This window comes from Pinus tabuliformis, chromosome 6, assembly GCF_031772625.1.
Source record: "Pinus tabuliformis cultivar Carrire ecotype Pingquan chromosome 6, CPIR1, whole genome shotgun sequence".
NCBI classification, from domain to species: Eukaryota; Viridiplantae; Streptophyta; class Pinopsida; order Pinales; family Pinaceae; genus Pinus; species Pinus tabuliformis.
This window is the reverse complement of record NC_142292.1, coordinates 1,728,753,006-1,728,773,801: the sequence shown is the minus strand read 5'-3', so window position 1 is coordinate 1,728,773,801 and position 20,796 is coordinate 1,728,753,006. Positions and strand designations below refer to the sequence as shown.

At 38.8% G+C, this 20,796-nt stretch overlaps 1 pseudogene; it reads left to right on the top strand.

The window, feature by feature from the left end:
- The window catches only part of LOC149265723 (CBL-interacting protein kinase 23 pseudogene), a 45,605-nt pseudogene extending 27,416 nt beyond the window's left edge, over positions 1-18,189 (top strand).
- The last annotated feature ends 2,607 nt before the right edge of the window (positions 18,190-20,796 follow it).

Genomic DNA, 20,796 nt, shown 5'->3' with positions numbered 1-20,796 from the left:
TAAGTTTGGGCTCATGACGCGCATGCCACAAATCTAGGAAAAAACGACACTTGGAGGGAAACTTCTAAAACAACTTTGCATGTAACCTCTGGTTGCTAAAAATAGATCCCTGAATCATGGGAGGCCTTTTTCATGTTTCCTTTTGCTATTCCAGGAAGAACAAGTCATGTATGCATGCAAGTCAAGTTTCCTTGGTCCCAGGTGCCACTAGTCACCCAGATTGCTCATGCTTGTAGCTGCTCAGATACCTGAGAAAAGTGCGCATTTCTGGCTGGGAGCTGGGTTGACTACCCAAGAGGTTTGTGAAATTTCTAGGTAGAGCAGCTGACTGCTACCTAGATTTGTGCAAATTCTGGGCTGAGAAGCCCTGCTGGGGAAATTTGCGCAATTTCTGCTGGGAGTGTTGGCTGGAAAAATTGTGCAATTCTTGAGCCCATCAGGTTGCCAGACATAATTGCATAATTTCTAGAGGGAAGGCTGGTTGCCCTCCAAAAATGCACATTTTTCTTGGGGAAGCTACTTAGCCTGTAGCTGGACCAAGTCTAGGTGGACAACATATGAGGGAAGTGGATCAAGTTATGATCGATAGGCTGCCTTTGTGTATGAAAAACAATGAAGCTTGTGTACTTGATGAAGCAAGACAAAGTGCAGTGGAAGGTTGGTAGGGAGGCTCCAAAATGGGCTAAGGAAATATTTTGGAAGGTGGTTGTATCCACTACAACAGTTTTCCAGGTTGTTCGCTACTGAATTGTGTTGTCTTCGAACATGAATTAGGTGGAAGTCCTCGAAATAACCCATCAGATTGGAAAAGTATTCAAACAATAGTGGGGAGATCATGTCGTGGACCTGAAATGGCTTTCGTGACCTATTGTATAACCAACATTGAATCACACAAAATCATCAGACTTTTGAAATCTCGCTCCTTAGCTAGCTCCAAGGCTTTCCAAAGGGCCCAAAACTTCGCCTTGTTTTTGGTTGCTCGTCTAAGACCCCATGCAAAGATAAATTCCAAGTGTCTGCTGGGGATGAATAATGCCGCTCCCACTCCTGCCACCCTAGAGTATAAATTCCCAATATTATCATCGGAAACCTCCTTAATTTTGTCAAAGGAGGAGAAAATTTGCAAATTAATTATGATTCATTTTGTATTATTTCTATTAAGCCTCATCTTAGCTTCTAACTTCTACGATATTTTTGTCATTTCTAAGCCCCTTTGAATTCCAGAAGACTAATCTCATCAATTACTTGAGGATTTTGTATTACCACCTTATGCAGGGATTGCTCCACTCAACTTCCTTGACATTCTCATACCTTTGTTCAAAGTTATTTTAATGGTCAACTGAGTCCCCATTTCTTTATCCTTATCAGTTTGTTCATTTCATAGATTTAAATTTGATCCAGTTGGATATTGGTGGCCACCCACCTATTCCACTTGGACCCTCCAACACTATTTTCTAGCAGTTTCATATTTTTCATCACAATTTCCTATTTCAACAATTTTCTATTTTTGGCAGTTTTTGGGTCCTGAACTTTTGGAGCAATTTTGAGGCCCTCAACGACAATTTTTGGGGAAACAAACAAGATACATGTTTGCAGTCAAAAGTTGTTGTCCTCAGATAGAATTTTCTAATGATTTATTGTGTATTCTAAACAAATATCGTATGCCAAAGTCACTACACCGAGAAGTTGACATTTCATCTAACCCCATTGGGGCCCTTAACTTTTGGCGCTTGATCTCCCAGGGTTAGGTTTTTGGAATGTTTAGGGTTTCTCATTATTTCTTCATGATAAAAAGGTCTACGGACCTCATTGTAACATAGTTCAGAAGACATGTAGTCATCACATATCTTCTCAGAGATAAGCTACCATTCCTTGAGCTAGTTTGCTTTCATTCCGCATGTAAGCAATTTTCAAAATTTGTTATTTATTAATTGAAGTTCAGTTTCACTTTATCTCTGTGTTTCTATTTTAAATCTGTATTTCATTTCCTTCCTTCATAAATCTATATACCTTTCCAACAAGGTATCACACACGCCAAATAGAGATAATATGACCAAGTTACGACCCTGAGAAGTTCAATGCCCAACTAACCCAACGGGGCCCACAAATGCTTGGTGTTACATATCTTGGGGTTAGGGTTTTCGAATTTTTTTCAATAATAAATATGCACTTGAAACTCATTGTAACACAGTTCAGAGGCATGTACCTGCCACATCTCTTCTCAGAGATAAGCTTCCATCGCCCGAGCTATCTTATTTCCATTATGTTTGTAAGCACAATTCAATATTTTTCTATTAATGAAATGAAGTGTTTTTCTGTTGCATCTCTGTGTTTATGATTATATCTGTAAGTTTTTTCATTCCTATTTAAGTTCGGATCAGTGGTATTAGAGTGGTCTTCTCTTTCTCTGTTTTTCTTTGCATGTCCCCAACGAGGTCAGGGTATAAGGAGTTAGGGCTTGATCTGGTTGAACCATTGCAAGATCAGCCTCGCAAAACCCAACGACCTCCCATGGTGGAAGAAAAGAAAGATGAGGGGGCAGGAGATCCTTTCAAAATGTTGCTCGAGGAAGCCCTCGAGCGACAGAGGGACGCGATGATGGATAACTTTGCCCAGATCCTTCGACGACTACCCATAGGCGATGCATCTTCATCTAACAGCCACTCTGGAGGTGCCACTCCTTTTAAGGTACAATTTAACTTTGATATTCCCATATTCGAAGGCTTGATAGATGCAGACACCATAGATAAATGGTTAAATCTATTGGAAGGATATTTTTCAGTTCATGACTTTTCCAATCGGGAAAAGATTACTTTTGCACTTCTTAAAGCCACCCCACATGTCAAGGATTGGTGGGAAACCTACTGTGAACAAAAGGACGAGAGTGAACCCTCACTGTTTTCAGCCGCACCCACTTGGAATTCTTTCCGAGACGTCATCAAGGAACAATATTACCCTGTTGAGAGCTATGAAGACAAATACATAAAGTGGACCATGTTATGGCAAGGAAGGGACCAAGATGTGCTAGAGTTCACAAATACTTTCCATACCCTTCGCACGAAGCTGGGTATTAAGGATGCTGAGTGGCATTTTGTGCTCAAGTACCATGACTGTCTACACAAGTACATCCATGACGAGATGGAGTTCTTGGACATTTCCTCACCTGGCATGATGTATCAGTACACTGTCAAGATTGAGCAGAAGTTTAAATAGAAGAAGCGGGAATTTTGATCTGCGAATCCAAATCAAGGAAAATGCGCCCCTAAACCACATAACAAAGGACCAAGCCAAGGCAGGGCTACCCAGGACAACTCGCTAAAGCTGCAAGGAAATAAAAAAACCTCGAAGATGAAGAAGGACATGGGAAAATGGTGTGAGCTCCATAAGAGCTCCACTCACAATACAAGTGAGTGTCGGGCCAAGTAATCACTGGTGGCTGAGATGAAGGCTTCCGAAATAGACACATGTTCCGACTCTGAATCAGAACCCGATAAGGGAACTTACAAAGGGAAGAAGATCATTGATGCGGAGCCTAGTGCCACCGTGGCCTCAACGAAGATCCAAAAGATTGAGCTTGAAGATCTAGAGGAGGGGGAATGCCTCTTCCACTCACATATGTGGGTGAAGGGTTCTCCACTACAGTTCATTGTCGAAAGTGGGATCTAGAAGAACCTCATTTCAACATAGATCGTGAAGCAGCGAGGCCTAAAGAATACAACACATCCACTGTCGTACACCATCGGGTGTCTTCACCAAGGACGAGATCTTTGCGTCAACCAACAGTGTTGCCTGCCCTACAACATCAAGCGCTTCACAGATGAGGTACTGAGTGACGCTCCTCCTCTTGAAGTTTGTGATGTATTGTTAGGACAACCATACTTGTGGAAGCGACATGTTTTATATGAGTCTAGACCTCACTTTGTGATTATTAGTTTGTCTAATAAGTTGTATAGGATACCGGAGGTAGCCCCGCCTACCGCCATCTCTTTGATCACTGCAAAGCAATGCAGTAAGATCATTTCCCAAACCAGGAAATTTGTTTTCCTTATGATTCACCCCAGGGCAAGAAGAAAGTTGTGGTCACAACTTCTAGGCAAGGCTCTTCTGCATAGCATCAGCATATGGATAAGGTCGTGGAGGAGTACAGGGATATTTTCCCTAGCACTCAATTGATCTGACCCCTGGCGCGCCACTGGCCAATGGATTGATCTATAGATGCTCTGTTCTAGAGAATGAGGAGATCAAGAGGCAGATTTAGGAACTATTGCAGAAGGGGCACATCACGTTAAGCTCATCACTGAAAATGCAGTTGTCAAAATTTTTTAGCTTGGCTTAAAGTCAGGGTATTTTCGCAGCGCCAGAATTCTTTTTAGCAGTTTCGCAGCGCTACCTGTTTGAGTGGTTTCGTAGCGTGCTACGAAACTGGGGATTTGTTTGAGTTTTCAGTGAAGGTCCAAATCCTAGCATGCTTATTGTACAGAGTTCTACTTCCCTCCAGGAATGTTGATGAGAGCAGTGGCAGAATGTTTAAGGAGACACCTTATGATGATGCAGCTATTGTAGGATTGCCATCAAATACATTAAGGGAGTTATCTCTGGATTCTGGCTCATGGGTGATTGTGAAAGATGTACATACTAATGTGGGAGAATTGCAGGAGATTTTGTGTTGAATCCTCTAGACAAAGAATCTATTAAATTTTATAAGTCATAGAGTGTTTGATATTTGGGATTGTCTTTTCACAATCTATAACTTCTTTCACAAAGCAGGGTGCCACAATGGATTGAAAGATTTGAAAAATATTTATGATAAAGTTCATGTTCCCGTTTGTTGGGTATTGGTGTTCAAAGTTGGATTAGGTAATAAAGGGGCTGCGCTTGCAAATAGCATTTCCAATTGGCTAAATGTGAGCGCCTTCAAAAATTTCGCATTCATACTCCAAGGTATGCACTTGTGAACAGAGATTACCCCTATTAAGAGTTGAACTACTTTGTGGAACTTTTAAATTACTTCTCCACCATTATCAAAGCGCGTGCTCAGCAAGTTTGTGGCAGTGTTACAGAGAGGCAGCGTTGTGTTTATTACTGCAGGGGATCACATTTTTTTAGACTGGGATACACAGCGCCTCCTTCTTGATATTACTCTCTGAAACAAAAATGTTTTGGAGCTATCGTAATTACCTGGCTTATGCGAAATGCGTTGTAGCCGTTTCTTCAAGGCACATGGGTTTTAAGATGACCGATATAAATGCAAGTGTCATGAATATTATAAAGCATGTTGGTTCAGCATTAATGCGCATATTAAAGATATGAGAGTGCTCTTATGAAATACAGTGATTAATGCCATGTGTCAAATGGTCTTTATAAAGGTTTGATTGCCACAAGATCGCCATTGACACCGGGATTGAGATGTGGCACTTCTGATGGCCACCTGCATTAGCAAAATCACCAGAATCACGACAGATGCTACTTATAAGGATGATGTGCTGAGCGATGTTTTTTGTTTAGCTCACCGCGGTTTAGATAATGGCGTTATTCCAAATAAGACACAGAGGTGCGCCTGCCACTGAAAAGATATTTCCATGGATGCTCATCCCTCGGCTATCGAGCAGCGTAAGAATTGGATCCGTTTCTGGTGAAACGAATGGGGGGGTGTCTACCATAGGGACTTGAAGCCAGAAAATTTGCTTCTGGATACATATGGAAATCTTAAAGTATCAGATTTTGGCCTAAGTGCACTGTCTCAACAAGTCAGGGATGACGGTTTGCTTCAGGGAGGCAGAGCTAATTAATTATTTTAGATCCCAAGAATGAAGTAATATTCCTGTAGTTGAAGTCGAAGTGCATTTTTAGGGAGTTGAGGTTGAATTGTTGTGCCAATTTTGGAGAGACCGTGTAGGGTCTTCCTAGAAATCATTCGCTCAGCCAAGTTCTGGAATATTTGTCCATATTGCTGCCTTTCAAAGCAAGGTTTCGATCAGCTAATTACACCCTAGAGGAGGACAAATGATTTACTTGCATTTCAAGAATTTGTGCCAAGTCTATCTTCAAAATTTGGAGCTGAACTTGTGGTCGAATTTACTACAACTAGTGGGCCAAAAATCTGTCTTAGGGACTGATATTTTCATGTTGATCTCAGATCTGAAGGTGCCACGAATTTGTCATTTCTGGGTTGAAATTTGCTAGATTAAATACTGTAGTACCTTTGTGTTGATTTCCTGAGTATACCCAAGTGTTGGGAGGTGAAAAACAATTATTAAATCTCTGTTGAACACTGCATGTAATTGCTGATATTATTACTCTGAATGATGACCTCCATATGCAGTCATTTGCTCACTATAGTGGCTGGAAAAAGGGTAGATATACGATGGGGCAACTGCAGACTTGTGGTCATGTGGTGTCATCCTATTTGTTTTAATAGCAGGTTACTTGCCTTTTGATGATCCAAACCTCATGACATTGTATAAAAAGATATATAAAGCAGATTTTACGTGCCCTTCATGGTTTTCTTCTGGTGCAAAGAAATTAAGTACAAGGATTTTGGACCCAAACCCTAAGACACGAATTACAGTACCTGAGATTTTAGACAATGAATGGTTCAAGAAAGGTTATAAGCCACCCAAGTTTAATGAAGATGAAGATGTAAATCTGGATGATGTTGATGCTGTTTTCAATGATTCAGAAGAACATCTTGTTACAGAAAAAAAAGGAAACAACTCCAGAGGTGATGAATGCATTGAACTTATCTCTATGTCCCAGGGTCTCAATCTTGGCAATCTCTTTGAAATGGACATGGGTATGGTTAAGCGAGAAACGAGGTTTGCATCTAAACGCCCTGCAAATGAGATAGTATCAAAAATTGAGGAAGCTGCAAAGCCTCTTGGATTCAATGTGCAAAAGAGAAATTACAAGATGAAGATGCAAGGTTCAAAGACTGGAAGAAAGGGTCATTTGAATGTAGCTACAGAGGTATTTGAAGTAGCTCCTTCTCTTTTTATGGTTGAAGTCCGCAAGGCTGGAGGTGATACCTTGGAATTTCACAAGTTTTACAAGAACCTTTCGGCAGGCCTAAAAGTATCTCCAGAAAGCAGAGGAATCCGGGCATGCTGTTTGAGTTTGTTTTTAGGAAAAGCTATTGACATTGAAGCCTGGCAGCTAAACAGGATTATTTGCAAATTGTTGTTCATTTGTTGGAATGAGGAAGATCATTAATAAATGTAGCACAGTGTTAGCAGAAAACCAGTGAGGGGGACTGTGTTTTTAAATCACACAGCAGTTTCGTAGCGCGCTACGAAACTGCTGTAGGTGATAATTTAAAGTGCAGAGCAGCTAGTCTAACACGGTGAGCGGGAGTTGAGGAAGAGGAACAGCTGTCTATCAAAGACCACCTCCAGCACATCATAAATCTGGCATTACTCCATACTTGGGGTCATTAAAGGATTTGGGAGCAGGCTGCTATATTTTAGGAGAATGTTGGGAGACAAAGGGCCGACAAACAGGAACAGCTCCCTATATTTCAGGGTGATGGAAAACATATTATGTTAAGGACCAACAAACAACTGCAGACACCTTTCCAGCTCATAAAGTTTCCAGCTCATTTGAAAGGTGTGGTGATATGCGGTGTTTGGGAAGAATTAAAGAACAACAGACTTGTTTTTAAAGTGATGAAGAGTGATGGGAGACAAAAGCCGTGCAAACAGGGCATTTCCCTTAGTTAATTAATGAAGCCATCTACATGACTGGAATCCAAGGCCAGCTCATTCAGTACGTTCTCCTTCAACCATCTCAACTTAACTAAAGGAGGACAGCTGTCACAGCATTCAAGAAAGCATCAAGCATACGAGGAGAAAGGAATTAATGTTTTAGTTTGATTAGGATTGTGTGCAATTACATTTCAGCACTTTGTAATAAATACATTAAATAGCATATAGGAATAGTTAATAGCCACCTTCGAGGCTCCCCTCATGCTGGAGGAGGAAGCTCGAGGTGTTTTAGTTTTGCTTGCCTATATATGGGCCAAGGTTAGATGTAGAAAGGGTTGGATACTTAATAGAAAAACAGTGTTGCTTTGGGCCATTGTAAGACCTTTTTTGACAGTAACAGTAAAACAGAGTTATTCTCTTCTCAAGATTCTCGAAGGATTGTCATGATCAAATGTAGTGATGATGTGTGGTACTTTATGTATTTTATGGTTTTGTTGTATGCAATCACTCAGAATTCATAAATATATGCTCTGACTTCCTGTGTATACAGCAAGCTATGTTTTGGTGAAATATGTTTGACATGTAATGCTAAGAGCCTTGATTTCTATGAGGTCACTGTGTTTTCCTTGTTTACTTGATATTATAGACTCCATAGCCCAATGAGAGCTAGTTTGATGTGTTTCCAACCAGTTATGCTTTCATAAGTAAATACTAAATAAAGAGTTAGCCATCTAGTGTTTGAAGGATTTTGTCAAGAGTTGTGAGAGAGCCCTCTCTGATTAGGAAGGCTAATTCCTAATCTAAAGTATGGTCTGAAACAGTTACATGAGACCTTGCTTGGTTGCAGTCCCTAGTACTGGTTTTGTGATAACAGTATGGGCCATAAACCATCACCAAGGCCATCAGTTACAGTGCCTTTGGGTTCAACATCCCACCGTTCCTTGATCTGCACCCAATGTTCAATGTAGATCACCTTCGGCCATACTTTCCACCATTGTTGGACACATCTGACATTGAAGAACAACTCACACCAATAGAGCTCAACCCAGACTACATGGAACATGCCACAACTGATTAGATCATGGACACTCAGATCGAGAACAGTCGCCAACAAAGGATATAGCTATATCGTGTTCTCAAAGTAGGCCAACTCCTTCACCAGGGACTAGGTTTAACATAAATTTCCTCACCTCATGGAGGCTCTGCACGCAATGGGGACCATTGCTTCCTAAGGGGGCAGAATGATCAAGGTGGATATTGGTGGCAACTCGCTTATTCCACCTAGACCCCTAGTTAATTTCATCTGTTTCCTTCTTCATTTCAGCATTTACTATTTTTAGCAGTTTTTTGGGTCTTGAACTTTTGGAGCAGTTTTGACCCCCTAAATGACGTTTTTTTTTTTTGGTCCACGATACACCCATAGAAATACGTATGGGCCTATAATGAAACCTATAATACTCAAAGAAACCTTTCCAACAAGGTATCATATGCGCCAAAAGGAGATAATATGACCAAGTTATGACCCCTGGAAGTTAGTTGCCCAAGTAACCCCGATGGGGCCCACAAACTCTTGGTGTTACATCTCCTGGGGTTAGGGTTTTGGTTGTTTAGGGTTTTCTCATGTTTTATAATAATAAATAGGCCCTTGATCCTCATTGTAACATAGTTCAGAGGCATGTAGCCGACACATCTCTTCTCAGAGATAAGCTACCTTCGCTTGAGCTATCTTATTTCCATTCTGTTTGTAAGCATAGTTCAATATTTTTCTATTAATGAAATGAAGTGTATTTCTGCTGCATCTCTGTGTTTATGATTATATCTATAAGTTGTTGCGTTCTTGTTTAAGTCAGATTATATAGGCGGCCAACTCATTTCATCGTTCTGCAGCAATAACTCCCCCTACTCCAGGCGTGCGCCTTGGTTTGCCAGGTTGTCCACTACTGAATTGTGTTATCTCCGAACATGAATTAGGTGGAAGTCCTTGAAATGATGCATGAGATTGGAAATTATCTGAGCAATAGGGGGGATATCATGTCATAGACCTGAAATGGATTTCATGACCTGTTGTATAACCAACAACAAATCACACACAATCATCAAACTTTTGAAATCTCACTCTTTAGCTAGCTCCAAGGCTTTCCAAAGGGCCCAAAACTTCGCCTGGTTGTTGGTTGCTCATCTAAGACCCCATGCAAAGTTAAATTCCAAGTGTTTTTTGATGCTAAATAATGCCCCTCCCCCTCCTGCCACCTTGGAGTATAAATTCCCAATATTATCATAGGAAACCTCCTTAATTTTGTCAAAGGAGGAGAAAATTTGCCCATTAATTATGATTCATTTTGTGTTATTTCTATTAAGCCTCATCTTATCTTCTAACTTCTACGATATTTTTGTCATTTCTAACCCCCTTAGAATTCTAGGAGACTAATTTCATCACTTACTTGAGGATTTTTTTATTACCGCCTTATGCAGGGATTGCTCCACTCAACTTCTTTGGCATTCTCATACCTTTGTTCAAAGTTATTTTAATGGTCAACTGAGTCCCCATTTATTTATCCTTATTAGCTTTTTCATTTCATAGATCTACATTTGATCCAAGTGGATATTGGTGGCCCCCGTCTATTCCACTTGGACCTCCCAACACTATTTTCTAGCAGTTTCTTTCATCACAATTTTCTATTTTTGGCAGTTTTTGGGTCCTGAACTTTTGGAGTAGTTTTGAGGCCCTCAATGAAATTTTTTGGGGAAACAAACAAGATTCATGTTTGCAGTCAAAAGTTGTTGTCCTCGGATAGAATTTTCTAATGGGTTATCATGTATGCAAAATAGAGATCATATGCCAAAGTCACGACCCCGAGAAGTTGACATTCGAACTAACCCCATCGGGGCCCATAAATTTTGGTGCTTCATCTCCTAGGGTTAGGTTTTTGTATGTTTAGGGTTTCTCATTGTTTCTTCATAATAAAAATGCCTACGAACCTCATTATAACACAGTTCAGAAGACATGTAGTCATCACATCTCTTCTCAGAGATATGCTACCATTACCTAAGCTAGTTTGCTTTGATTTTGCACGTAAACGATTTTCAACATTTGTTATTTATTAATTGAAGTTCAGTTTCACTATATCTCTGTGTTTCTATTTAAATCTGTATTTCATTTCCTTCCTTCATAAATCTAGATAAACATTAAATTTCCTACCTATTTTCTTATTGGCTCACCAATTTTTAGCGTCTCTTTCGATCTCACCATTAGATTTCTCATTTGTGGTTGAAGATATATCTTAAGGGTTTCAAGGATATTTTGGTGAATGAAAAACCTCTTCTTCTTCCTTTGATTCTCGCTCCTCTTAGTTTTGAACATGGTAATCTTCTAATTGTGGCATTCTAGCCTCATCATCCTAATATTATTTGAATCTCTCCTTTTTCCAAAAACTTTCTTGTCCCTCCTTGGGCCCAAGTGTCCTTTTACAAATGTTGGATTGTTAGGAGAGAGTCCCCCAAGATTGCCAAATTTTGAATGTGTAAATCTTTAATGAAAGTTGACCTAGTCCCCAGGAATAACTGATCACTAATTTTCCATGAGGGTCGTGTATAACCCCTTCCCCTCTTTGCCACCCTTGAAAAAAAATTGAATATTACTAAACAAGTAACACAAAAAATTTAGGGATTTTTTTCAAAAGGAAATAATACTAAATAAAGATTCTCGTGTGTATTCATAATTACAAAATAAGGAATATTGAAATTTTAGGGAAAAAAATTGAAAGAGGAACTATATTAAATAAAGATTTCTATGTCCATTTATATTTTATAATGTATGTGATGATATATGACCATCAAAATTATATTTTTTTGGTTAAATAATATTTTTTTTTAACTTTATTCATAATATTTCTATGAACATTTTTATAAATCTTTAAGCATTTTTCATCTCTAACATCTTCTAATTTTTTAATTTTCACTAAATTTTTATAATTATACATTAATTATTAATTATGGTTTACAAATAAAATTATTCTTTTTGTAAAAATTCTTATCTGCTCCAATATTTTTTAAATATTTTATTTTAATTTAATTTTATAGCATTTTTAAAATTAAATCTAAAAGCAAAAAGGTATAGGGTGTAAAATAATGATTCTATAACCATATTTAAATCTAAATAATAAGCTATAAAAACTTAATAATTACAAAAATCTTACAATATAACAAGATTCTTAACTATGAATATTCACCCTCATTTTACCATGGATATTACTCACTTCTAAATAGGTTTTGTTACAATACCATGGCTTATCAATACCACATGCCCAAAAACAATAATTCATTTCAAAATCAAAATATTTGACTAGGTGAAAATAAATTATATATATATGAGTTATGACTTGGTCAAATTACATCAAAACAAAAAGAAAAATAATAATAATTATAGTTATAATTATAAATATAATTATTTATGATTAATAATAAAACCAACCTAGATCCATTTTAATTTCAGATCCACCAAGCCTTCTAGGGATCAAATCCTGGTTATACAAATCAGTTTTGAATACAAAAACAAGTTTGATCCCTTTCGACACTTAGTAGATAGGAAATTAAGATATATCTAGGTTGCTTCTATATATTGCAAATTCAATGCATTTAACAATTGCAATCATTTAATTACTCTACTTCTTTACATTTTCATCACATAATTTAAACATTAATTATGATTCACAAATAAAGCTAATCCTTAAGAAAGTATTAGTACCAATATTTATAATGATTAATTTTAAGTTTTTTGTATTTTGTATTTTTATATTTTATTTATTTTTTAATTATATTTTAATTAAATTTTTATTTGATAGTGGAGATTTCTACAGTTATTCATATTGCTTTAGAATTTTGGATATGAATTGTGTAGAGGTTTTCCTTGCCCCACGTTTCTAGTGGACACTCCACCCATCTTTAGGTACTAGAAAAGCACATAGATATTAAGCGTGATAACTGATCAACCTTTTAAATAATGAAACACTGGCATAATGCTCAATCAAGCGAAAATATTAATAATTATTTAAAAATTTAAAAATTATGAATGGTCTAGAGATGGAGGGCCAACAAATTTAAAAGTCAAAGAATTGCATACCGAAATAAATAAATAAATGAGAATTAGATCAAAATTAAGAAAGTATATTCCATTAACCATTATGATTCACCGATAAATTATTATTATTATTGAGAATTATTATTTGAAACTTGGTATAGAAATTTAAATTTAAATTATATACATATATCTATCTATCTATATATATATATATCCAAAAAATTAAATATTATTAAATGATTAATAGTTTAACTAAATTGGTAAGGAACAGAGGATAAAGTTTTATAAATAAATTTATTTATAATAACTTAAAAATATATATTTAGATTAATAGCCTAAATTTTATATATATATATATATATATATTCAAAACAAAGAATAATTTTAATATAAGAAGAATGTCAAACATTGAAGATATAATATATCTATATATATATATATATATATATATTATTAATTTTGATGATGGTGGTGGTGGTGGTGGTTAATGTCCACTCAGACCAAACTTTAGTGTATAGGACCTAAAGAAACGAATTATTTAGTTTGATTTAAGATTTTATTCCTATGCTCAAAAATCTTGGAGAGAAGCCTCCCGAGCTCACTGTAATTTTGACAACGTAAAAGGCTAGGAAGGCCAGTATCACAACAAGGACTTTGAAACTGAGATCTAATGTGGTTGTACACGGGGCACTCTAGGAGGAAGTGATTTTCATCCTCGATGTTCGTATTCTCACAGAGATGGCAGAACCTTTCCATCCATGGTGTTTTAGGAACTGCCCAATGACCCGTTTCACTATGGAGCTCATGAGAGTTCGTTCTAATCTTGGCTATATTAATTTTCTTCTTTGAGCTAGTTAAAATAGAGAGATACTTTTGATCTTCTAGGGTGGGGTTGATGACCTCCTTATAATATCTTAATTTTCTTTTAGCTGCTAAATCTTTCTCACACCACATTTTTTCTTTGAACTTAGAAGTAACAATATTTTTAATGTTATTAATGTTTTTCAATGCAACATTCTCGTCGATCTCCCAATGGCTTAACCAGGCCCTATTGTCTTTATACCAACCTCATTTGAGCCTTAGGTGGTTTTGGTTGGAATTAAAGCTAGCATAGGAAGTCTATGGTCTCCTATGTTATTGAGTTTGTGCTTGTACAACAGAAGCCTAGCGATAGGGGAAAGACCCACTTCTATAAGGAGAATAGGATAGGGTGTGTTGCTTTTAATTTTGAGGTTATACGTTATAAAATGCTTATGGATTTGCTTACTCTTTCTCCAGGATTCTCTAGAGATGCTACAACCCCAAACCTCACATCCATATAAGATAACCAGAGTGACTAAAGTTTCAAAGAGGAACTTCCTTCTATCCCACATTACGAGGTTTGCCGTTTTACAATTATTTTCAAGACCAAAATAAACTTTCCATCCCCCATTAATCTTTTTCTCAATGCTATAGTTCCAGTTGATCTTGTGATGAATATCAATTCCTAGGTACTTGTAGGAAGACACTTCCTACAAGTTACTATTGTCATACATAAAATTAGCATAAGTGTCCTTCTTGGATTTGATAATCATAACTTTTGTTTTGTCAGTGTTAACAATCATACCCGTGGAAGAGCAGAAATCCTTAAGAAGTATAAGTTGCTTATCAAGATCAGATGGGACCTTGTGAGAAGAACAATATCGTTAGCATAGAGAATAAGGATGATAACTATCCCAGCTAAGATCGTGCTAGCACATCTTGCTTCCTCTAAACAACCTTCTAGCTTGTCGATGTAAATGCAAATTTAAATATTATTAAATGGTTAATAGTTTATCTAAATTATAATAAATAGACTAAATGATAGCGGACAAAGGAGAAAGTTTTATAAATAAATTTATTTATAATAACCTAAAAATATATATTTAGATTAATAACTTAAATTATGAAGATTCTCGGTAGAAATCACATAGGATAAAATTTTGGCAACATGTTTCGAACTAGCTAGTGTGGGCGTTTCAAATCAGCTAGTGTGGGTGTTTCGAACCAGCTAGTGTGGTTCATCAGCAGGGATGAAGATGCAGATCATGGCAAAGGCTTAATAATAATTTTACCCTCCCTTTTGATTGCTTTGTTTAATTTTAGTCTCCTTTAATTATTATTTTTGTTATAAGATCTTGACTCATTGTCTTGACTCTTATTTATTTTATTTATTTAGGCTCCGTTCCCTGTATTTGGTTGACTTGGATTGTTTGTTTCTTATTAATGTTTACATTTTTCGATCTTTCTTAATTATTATTATCAAAGAATATTATTTGATCTTAATAATCATTATTAAAATATTAATTTTCATAAACTAGCCATTATATGATCTTTTGGTCTCTTCATTGCCCTTTATTTAAGCCCATGCCATGATCTGCATCTTCATTTGGTGGTGATGATGAACCACAATAGCTGGTTCGAAACGCATTGGCAAAATTTTCTCCTATGTAATTTTTACCGAAAAGACTCTTCTTAATGTAATATGGATCACAAAAACATGAATTTAGAACTTAAATTATATATTCTCTCTCTCTCTCTCTCTCTCTCTCTCTCTCTCTCTCTCTCTCTCTATATATATATATATATATCTAAAGAGTAAGAATTGAGTAAGGCTCAATTTTTTTTTTTGTAAGTCAAATTTCTATTCATAGTTTCAAAAGGTAATACATTAGAGGAAAAACGCAAGTAGTCTCACCTCAACCTGGTTTTTTGACTACTGCCGAAAGCATATGACAATGAAATAAAAAACAAAAGAGAGATATAGTCTAGAATTTCAAAGGGCATAGGCCCCAGTAAATAGACATAACTTATAAAACACTTGTATCCATGCTAGTCGTTAGAGGTGATGGAGGTTGGGTTGTCTGAAGTTGTACTAGGAGGTGGCGAAGGATGAAAGGAGCACTGGACATGCTCCTCAAATTGGGCCATCTAGGCCTTCAGTTTCTCGACCTTCTCTGATAGCAAATTCTGGCCACACCAAACCACCACAACATGCTCCTAGGTATGACATTGGAAATAATGCATTTTTTTCAGAGTTGCTATCAATTCGACGTGCTCCTGCTGTCTAACCCGCTCTGAATTCTCCAGAAGATCCAGATTTGAATGAACCTCATCTCAACAATGCTCCATGCATTAGCCTTGTCACTGACCACGACCACCCTTATGCACCGACACACGACGCCCGGAACCACAATGACGAACCGAACCCCCTCGCTGCAGAACGAGTGGAGCAAGGTGGTCTTGACTCCCAGTTGAGCCCTCGTGTCTACCACCTTGAACTGTTGATCCTGCACGTTCAGAACGCCCCAACCAACCACCACCTCTGCCCCCTGAAGCTGCACGGCTCGAACCTGCTGCACTTAGACCTTCCAGACTCCTTCCACCACTGCTCGAGTAGAGGTCAGGACTTATCCACACTTGGCCTGCCTGAATTAGGCGACACCTGGGATGAGGACCGCCTTGAGTGAGGAACCGACTGCATGCTTGAAACCCTGACACCACCCAAGCAAGATGAAGACCACCCTTCCAATAGCTCCCAAACAATCCACATAGGGGTCAAGACCACCAACTCTGGTTGAACCTCCTGTCCCTCTGGTGCCGGACACCTACAACTTACAAATCTATTTCCCACCTCGAACCAGCAACATATTCCTCCCCTAAAGTGACCCCTCACAATTCCAGCAAACCAAAACCCACGTCAGGCTTGCTAATGGCACCACCCTGTAGCTTAAGACCCTGTGAACTAGCTGGGGAGGCACACTTCAATAATATCGCTCCACCAAAAGCAAATTCGCAACCAACCTAGACTGAAACCGCACTAAGCAAACCAAAAGCCACAACAAACCACCCCTGTTAGATGCATATACACCACGTTCCTTTCAGACTTGCTCTTTCCAAGCCCAATTCGGTAATTGACAACTACCCACACGCAACAACAGTGGAAAAACCTTCTATGACAATGCCAACCCTTCGGCTGGCCCAAAGCACTTCTGAAACACCCTCATCTTCTCCCAACAATCCAAATAGAGGTTCCAAAACTCTCACCGTTGCAGAATGACTGTCAAACACCCCCACCACCCTCCATAAAGTTAATGCGCTCACCACCCTCTACAAGACCCAATGTGACTTGAGGTTTCCCACATCAATATTACTGTCTCTCATATTCAAGGTAATATGGGAGGGCCGTGAGGCCAACCTGCCATCTTGTAGCTACGTGATTACCATAGGTGCCCACATGTTCCCTCGAGAACATCCTCCTCTCCGTTCCTCATCCCCATGAGGAAAAAGCTCAGAATAATTTTAATATATATATATATTTTTAATTAATAATATTTATAGCATATATTATCATATATTAACCAATATTGAATCCACTTTAAGCTATTAATATTTATAGCATATATTATCATATGTTAACTAATATTGAATCCATATCAAATTCATTTATAGCACATATTATCATATATTAACCAATATTAATCACATATATTTATAGCATATATTATCATATATTAATCCATATTGGTTAAATACTTTATAGCATATATTCCTCATTAAATATTAATATTTGAAATTATTAATGACTTGAACATATATTCTTCATGAAATATTAATCCCATAAATATTACTTATAGGATTAATAGTTAAAATTATTTAGGAATATATGTTCAATCTTTGCCCACCTCAAGGAGCACATTGCAGACAACACCCACCAAAGAGTGGCTAAATTGCAGAAAACACCCACCAAAGAGTGGCTAAATATGTCATAGCTAAGCACTCTCATAATACAAAGCATCTCATTTGCTTTGATCAGGTTTGTCCCCAAGCTTATATACGTGTTCATAACTCCCTTATCATCAGGGAAGTTTTAGAAATTGAAAAGCATCCCAATAATTTCAATAGGGAAGATGGCTATATGCTTAGCCACTCCGGGAAGCCTATAATCCATAACTTTCTTTTTCTTAACCCCCTCTCCCTTCCGCCTTCCGCCCTCACTCCTGTCTTTCCTCCTCTTTCTTTAAACTCCCTTAAAAAAATTGTTATTTCATTTATAAGGAAAAAAAAATAATCTTATTTCCATCTCCAAATAAAAATATATTCCTAAATAATTTTAGCTATTAATGCTATAAATTATATTAATTAAAAATTCTTTTTATATTAAAATTGTTGTGAGCCTTAAAATTTGGATGCTTTCGAAACCTAGCCGCGCTTGAACGCCGCTCTGCAACTACGCCTGCGCCTGAGGCCATTCTCGGCCCTGTGGCCGCCCCAGAGGCTCTCCCGAGTGGTGCTTCGTCCTGCAAGGCGTTCCTACGGTGCATTGCCCCTGCAATCAGACGGATCGCTTCTCCGAGCAGACTGGAAAGACTATGCCCGTCGAGGTTTGGGTGAGCTCGATCCGGTCGAGCTAAGGCTTCTTTAATGGAGTCTTCAGCGCCCCCCCTCTCCGAAGCCGAGGCCTTTGCTAAACTTCTGAATTCTCTACCAAAAAAGAAAACAACAGAGGCTGCGAAATTTGTGAAACGCCTGGATGATATCCCAGAGATCTCGCTCCCTCCTGAGAAACCGATTCAGGTCGCCCTTTCCTTGTCTGAGCGCGCCTTGGTGGGACAGTTCACAGGACTCTGGCCCTCCCCCAAAACCACAGAGAGCTGGGTCGCAAGGAACTGGGCGCCGCTGATATCAGGCAAAGTCACTTCGTATTTCCTGGGGAAGGGTTTCTTCCTGTTTGAATTCTCTGAAAAGGAAGATAAGGATCTGATCCTCCGTAATGGACCCTATTTCATGGGCCCCCAGGGACTGTATCTCAACAAGTGGACGCCTGACTTTGATCCAGCAGTTGACGTGCCCACTACCGTTCCTGTGTGGGTTAGATTGCCCAACCTGCCAATGCATTGTTGGAACTGGGAGTCCCTTAAGCACATCGGGAATACCCTGGGCAAATTCATTGATCGAGCAAACAGTAAAGATCAATACGACTGTGCTAGAATTTGTGTTGAAGTTGACCTCGAGGTTGGCCTGCCTGAGGCAATAAAGATCAGGGTTGGAAGCTGGACGCATGTTCAAAAGCTGGATTATGAGCAGCTTCCGTTCAAGTGCAGGAAGTGCCAGGTCTACGGTCATTTTGCTAGAGGATGCCCAAAAAATACTGAAGCGGAGAAAGGCAAAGAGGAAGGATGGACGCAGGTTAAAAGGACCAAAAGCAAAGCCCCTAGAACAGGAAATACTAATGGTAAAGCTCCCCAAACAGGCTCAGGGCTTCAAAATCCACACATGGAAGAGCAAGGAAATAAATTTATACAGCTAAGTTCAACATTAGAGGTTACCCAAGATCTGGAGACACAAAATGAAGGATCGCCCCAAAAAGAGCCCCCCCAGGGATCAAAGCAAGCCGATAGTAAAGCAGACAGAATGGAAGATATACCCTCAGAAGAGGCTGAGGAAGTACAAGGCTCAGAGGACTCAGAAGAAGAAGGTGAAATAGGTGAATCGCAAACCTCGGCCAGAAGATCTTTGAGAGGCCGAAAATCTGCCCGTGAAAAAAGAGAGCAGGAGACCTACAAAGACAAACTGCAAGGAAGTCAACCCACCCTCGAGAAACTCCTGGATAAAACTCCGAAGATGAATAGAAACTAGCCCCAGAGCTCTAAAGGAGCTCCCCATTCCAAAAGCAAGTGATGAAGATCATCTCATGGAATTGTAGGGGTATGGGGAGCAAAATAAAAGAAGAAGCTATCAAAAGTCTGATAAGATCTGAATCTCCTGACATATTCCTCATCCAGGAGACTAAAATGGAGGACAAGGCCTTCCTCCATATTGGCAAAAATCTGTGGAAAGGAAGTGAAGGGCAAGCTGTCTCAGCCAGGGGTGCCTCAGGAGGCCTGGGCACCCTCTGGAATGCAAACAAATTTACAAGGGTGAAAGAGATCGCCAACACTCATTGGGTGTTCTCAAAGCTGAAGAACGTTGACTCAGATGAGACCCTTTGTCTCTTCAACGTGTATGTTCCAGTCAGCGCAGGAGAAAAAAAAATTGCCGGGATTCTATTAGAGGCTTGGCAGACTTTGAGGACATATCAAATATCATCATCGTCGGGGATCTAAATCTCACTTTAACTATGGATGAAAAACGTGGAGGGAGCATTGTAAGGGATCCAGCGCGAGAATGGGTTGAGGATCTGCTCCAGGACTGGGACATGATCGACATCAAACCTTCGTCGGGAAAATATACCTGGTCCAACAAAAGACTCGGCCCGGGCCATATTGCTGCAAGGTTAGACAGATTTCTTGTTCAAAGTTCTTTTCTTCTACTTGGTCTAGAATCTAGAATGCATATTCTCCCTTGTAGTGTTTCTGATCACAGGCCCATCAAACTTGATCTCTTGGCTCACTGGGATCAAGGCCCCATTCCTTTTAAATTCAGCCCCCTATGGGTCAAGGAACAAACCTTTATGCATTTAGTAAAAGATACTTGGAAGCAACCAGTCAATGGCTCTGCGTTCTTTGTATGGGAGGAAAAGCTCAGGAGAGTGAAGGCTGCATTGAAAAATTGGGCAAAATCACTCCCAAACCCAGCAGTGGAAAGGAAAAAGTTGCAAGAACATCTTGAGATCCATCACCTTAATTCAGAAAATGAAGAGATCACAAAAGAAATTCTCGAAAAAGAGGCGGACCTTCAGCAAAAGCTGCTTAAAGCAAGCCTGGCCGAGGAAGAGTACTGGAGGACCAAATCTCACAGGCTTTGGCTTAAGGCAGGAGACAGGAATTCATCCTTCTTTCATAAGCAAGCCCAAGCACGGAAAAATTTTAATTCCATCTCAGAAATCAAGGAAGAGAACATCATCCATAGAGACATTCAAAGCATAAAAAATGCTGCCTTCCTCCATTTCAAAAATCTATATAGTGAAAAAGAGGGGCAGGGTCAAATCTCAACGTCAGTAAATGAGGTTCCCACCCTGATTTCTGCCAGAAAGAATCAGTTTTTGGAAGCAGAAGTCAC